This window comes from Neomonachus schauinslandi, chromosome 1 (assembly GCF_002201575.2).
Source record: "Neomonachus schauinslandi chromosome 1, ASM220157v2, whole genome shotgun sequence".
In the NCBI taxonomy this organism is placed as follows: domain Eukaryota; kingdom Metazoa; phylum Chordata; class Mammalia; order Carnivora; family Phocidae; genus Neomonachus; species Neomonachus schauinslandi.
The window spans coordinates 113,570,446-113,575,704 of NC_058403.1; the positions used below are offsets into that span (position 1 = coordinate 113,570,446).

General features: G+C 40.0%; 1 pseudogene; it reads left to right on the plus strand.

The window, feature by feature from the left end:
- The first annotated feature begins 390 nt into the window (after positions 1-390).
- Positions 391-1,587, plus strand: LOC110582677 (annotated as a pseudogene).
- The last annotated feature ends 3,672 nt before the right edge of the window (positions 1,588-5,259 follow it).

The following is a 5,259-nucleotide window of genomic DNA, read 5'->3' on the forward strand; positions in this document are numbered from 1 at the left end:
CTTATGAGACACAGTTGGCTATATATCACTTATTTTTTGTGGTTTTTTTCCTTCAGTCACTAGTATTGAGCTACTACCCTATTCAGAACACATGTAGTAATTTATCTTCCCAACTGCATTGTAATCTATGAGATTTTGCCTTACATGCATAGAACTATGCCTTGAAGGTGCTTATTAAATCTTATATTTTCATTGATTCACATATGAAATAATTGATAGAGCAGCCAAGGAAAGAGAATTTCTATATCCACAGACTAAACAAAATAGCCGAATTTTAAGAATAGAATTAAGAGTTTCTCTTATATCAACCACTTGAGAATCACACTGTAAGAGGCAACAACCTCTTCTCTTCTTCTCCACCATCTGCTCGGCAGCCACAAAGCAGCAACCATGCATGAATGCATGTCCATCCATGTTGGCCATGCTGGTGTCCAGATTGGCAATGCCTGCTGAGAGCTCTGTTGCCTGGAACATGGCATCCAGCCCGATGGTCAGATGCCAAGTGACAAGATCACTGCGGGGAGATGACTCCTTCAACACTTTCTTCAGTGAGATGGGTGCTGGCAAGCATGTGCCCAGGGCAGTATTTGTAGACCTGGAGCCCATAGTCATTGATGAAGTTCACAATGGCACATACTGCTGCCTTTTCCACCCTGATCAGCTCATCATAGGCAAGGAAGATTCTACTAATAACTATGCCCAGGGACACTACACCATTGGAAGGAGATCACTGACCTTCTCATCACCTCTCTCTGTCGATTATGGCAAGAAGTCCAAGGTGAAGCTCTCCATTTATCCAGCGCCCCCCCCCCCCCAGGTTTCCACACCACCCTGGAGCACTCAAACTGTGCCTTCATGGTAGACAATGAGGCCATCTATGACATCTGTTGTAGAAACCTTAACATTGAATGCCTAACCTACACTAACCTGAATAGGTTGATAGGTCAAATTGTGTCCTCCATCACTGTTTCCCTAAGAATTGATGGAGCCCTGAATGTTGATCTGACAGAATTCCAGACCACCGGGTGCTCTATCCCCATATCCACTTTCCTCTAGTCATATATGCTCCTGTCATCTCTGCTGAGAACCAGAGAAGCTTTCTGTAGCAGAGATCAGCAATGTGTGCTTTGAGCCAGACAACCAATGGTGAAATGTGACCTTCACCATAGTAAATACATGGCTTGCTGCCTGTGGTACCATTGTGATATGGTTCCCAAAGATGTCAATGCTGCCATTGCCACCATGAGGACCAAGTGTACCATCCAGTTGGTGGACTGGTGCCCCACTGGCTTCAAAGTTGGCACTGATTGCCAGACTTCCAGCATGGTACCCGGAGACTTGGCCAAAGTACAGCGAGCTGTGTGCATGCTGAGCAGCACCACAGCCATTGCTGAGGCCCGGGCTCACCTGGACCACAAATTTGACCTGATGTATGCCAAGTATGTCTTTCTTCACTGGTATGTGGGTGAGGGCATCGAGGAAGGAGAGTATTCTGAGGCCTATGAGGACATGGCTGCCCTTGGGAAGGATTATGAGATTGGTGTGGTTTCTGTTGAAGGAGAGGGTGAAGAAGGCAAGGAACACTAAAGTTAAAAATGTCACAAAAGTTTGTCTCCCTCTCTGATTTCTCCCCCTTCAGTTTTCCCTCCATTCTCCTGTGGTCCTCTGTGCTATTCCTTATATTCCACATATGAGTGAAACCATATGATAATTGTCTTTCTCTGCTTGACTTATTTCACTTAGTATAATCCTCTCCAGTTCCATCCACGTCAGTGCAAATTGTAGGTATTCATCCTTTCTGATGGCTGAGTAACATTCCATTGTATATATGAACCACATCTTCTTTATTGCAACTAATGAATTGTTGAACACATCAAAAACTAATGATGTACTATATGTTGGCTAATTGAACATAATAAAAAAATAAATAAAAACAAAAATATCAAACCTCATCCAAAAAAAAAAAAATGTCACAAAGGTGCTGCTTTTACAGGGAAGCTTATCCTGTTGTAAATATTGAAAAGTTGTGCTCTGGTCAGCTAATTTGTATGTAGCATGTATACTGTCATATACAATTACTGACCTATGCTTTAAAACATGATGCTTTTTTACATCACCCAATTATCCCAATCCCCAGCTGAAGGGGAGGTGGGTGGGGGGATGGGGTAATTGGGTGATTGGGTGATTTTTATTAAGGAGGGCACTTGATGTAATTAACTCTGAGTGTTGTATGCAACTAATAAATCACTGAACTCTACCTCTGAAACTAATAAAACAGTATATCGTAACTAAACTGAATTTAAATAAAAAGAAAAAAAAAACGACAGACAAAAAAACCCGAAAAAAAAAAACCATGATGCTTTGTTATAGACTCAAGCTGACCATTTCTCTGATGAGTTTGAATAAAGTATTCCCTGTCTTAAATGGAAAAAAAAAAAGAATAGAATTAAAATAATTTACTTTTGGGTGCCTGGGTGGCTCAGTTGGTTAAGCGACTGCCTTCGGCTCAGGTCATGATCCTGGAGTCCCGGGATCGAGTCCCGCATCAGGCTCCCTGCTCGGCGGGGAGTCTGCTTCTCCCTCTGACCCTCCCCCCTCTCATGCTCTCTCTCTCTATTTCATTCTCTCTCTCAGATAAATAAATAAAATCTTTAAAAAAAATAAAAAAATAAAATAAAATAATTTACTTTTTTTTTTATTTTAGGAAGCATATGCATGGGGAAAAAAAGGTTATCTGGAAAACAATTCATCAAAGAGGCTGTAACAACTTACTATGACATATTTTCTGTTGTCAACTATGTCCATCTGGGCAAGTGGCAGTGGTGGGTCAGCACAACAAGAGTTGGAGGGAATCTTTTGGTTTTCCTCCTTCCCTCTGCCCTCCTCCTCCTTCTTCATCTCCTTTTGATTAGGTCACATTATATAATGTTCAGTTACTTTTGTCATTCAGAGCACCATCACAATAGACAAAGATGAGGGGCAGAGTCTCTCATTCTTTTCCAAGACCACAGAGTGCACAGAGTGTATATCTAGCTTTTTTTTTTTTTTTTTGGCATTTATGCTATTGGTTAGAAAGAGGAGTTAATAGAGATCCTATACAGTTATATCCAGAATGTACCACACCCACTTAATCAAGCTCAAGTGTTCATAATATTGTAACTGTTCCCTCTGCTTCCACCCTTGGCTCCCTTCAATCCATTACAATTTCAGAAACTGATGTGATACTTTAGATTATAATTCACACCATTTTCCTTTCCGGCCTAAATCTGACAATAATCTGCCATAATATTCAGATTAAAGCCAGGGTCCTTACAATTAACTTTAAGTTACTGTATGACTGCTCACCTCTGTCCATTCCATCCACCCTATAATTCCACTTCATCTGCTACTACTCTTCCCCTTTTTCACTTGCAGCAACTCCTCCACAGGGCCTTTGCACTTGCTATTGCATCAGCCTGCAAAGCTCTTCCCCCCCAGATGTCCCATGACCTTTTCTCATACTTTCTTCAGCTTTCTTACTTTTTCAAACATCACCTTCCCCTATGTCATCCTATGTACAATGACATTTCCTCCATCCTTTTCACAGTTTTATTTTCTTTCCCAGTTCTACATATTTACCAACTTCCTTTATTTATTATCTGTTCTCCTCTAATGGAATATATATTCCATAAGCACAGGAAGTTTTGTGTGTTATGTTCACTGTTACATCCCTAGCATGTAGCACAGCACTGGACGCTAAATAGGAGTTCAATGAATATTTGTTGGATGAATGAATGAGTACCTACAGAAATGCCAGAGTGCCAAGGCAATGGGGGCTATACGACAATGTATAAAACATAACCTTTATGATCAAGGAGTTCACAATATGTTGGTGAAGATCACTATGGACATAATGAAGATAAAACAAGCCCAAAATAGGTTACAAAAAGTATTATGGTAAAGACTTCTTTGAACTTGAGTGGGACAACAGTAATAATTATGCTTAATCCTGAAGAATGAGATTTGAATATAAGAAAATGGAGGTAAAACCTAATTTTTGGCTAATAATAGAGCACGAGAAAAACAATAAGCCAGTGTTAGGCAAATATGTTGCCTGTTGAGGTAGAGTTGATAATGGAGTTTGGTGGAAGTGTTGATATGAGGAAATAGAGTGCAGATAGAAAGGTTAGATCAGTGCCATGTCAGAGAAGATTTTGAATGTCAGATGAGGGGAGTGAGTGATATTTTATAGACAGCAGGGTACCTTGTAAAATTTTTGAGCAGGAAAATGAGCTGGTCATACCTGTGCTTTGGAGGAATAAATGGGAGTGAGGGAGAGAGCAAGGACAGATTGGAAGCAGAGAGATTAATTAGAAAATTATTGAAATATTTGTGGAAGTGCAATGAGAGGTAAAGCAGATAGTGGCAACAGGAATGGAAATAAAAGGTTAGATTCCAGTGATAACAGTGGGTAGGATGGAAAGAACTTGGTGACTAATTTAATGTTTATCATAAAAGTGCTATCCATTATCCATGCAGATAATGTTTTGGCCTAACTATCAACGAGAGTGATCATTTGAATTAAGCATTTTGTTTTATTTCTATTCAGTCCCGGGATTGTACACATCCTAGGGTGTGAAAATATGTTTAGAAGCAGAAAGTCCTAAGGATCCTTTCTTTGCATGGCACTAAGGATTCACATGGAATAAAAATTTACTCGGAGCCTGAAATTTCCAGTGATGTCAGAAGCTCAGTTAGACTAATTTGTGCCTGTAACCATCAGATTCAAACAATGGTCTGGCACATATGGGAAGCCAGTCATCCTCATTGCCTCAATCCCACTAGGGAATGATAAAAGAAAAAAATATTCTTAATGTGAAACATTTCATGCTTGCAAGAGGAAGATGAGCAGCTCTTTCGATGAGAATAAAACCTCCAAAAATATCTCTCAAATTAGAGCAGGAGGCTTGCATACTAGAAAACAAAACACAACAAACAAATAAAGGTGATCAAAACATGCTCAGAATAGCTGAGCAGCAAACAAAGACAGAAAGGGTTATGTTGGGGACACAGCAACATAATTGGATTCTTCTGCCAATCCTGGTAATTAAAATGGAGACACTCAGTACCTTAGTTGCTCTGCAATCCCATAATATGTTTGAGATTAACAACCCTTGAATCTTGGTTTTACTGCTATATTATTTGAATATACAATACGTAGCTCTTGCCATTTTCAGAATACACAGATCAGGGCTCCTGTAGGGCTGAGAGGATTTAGAA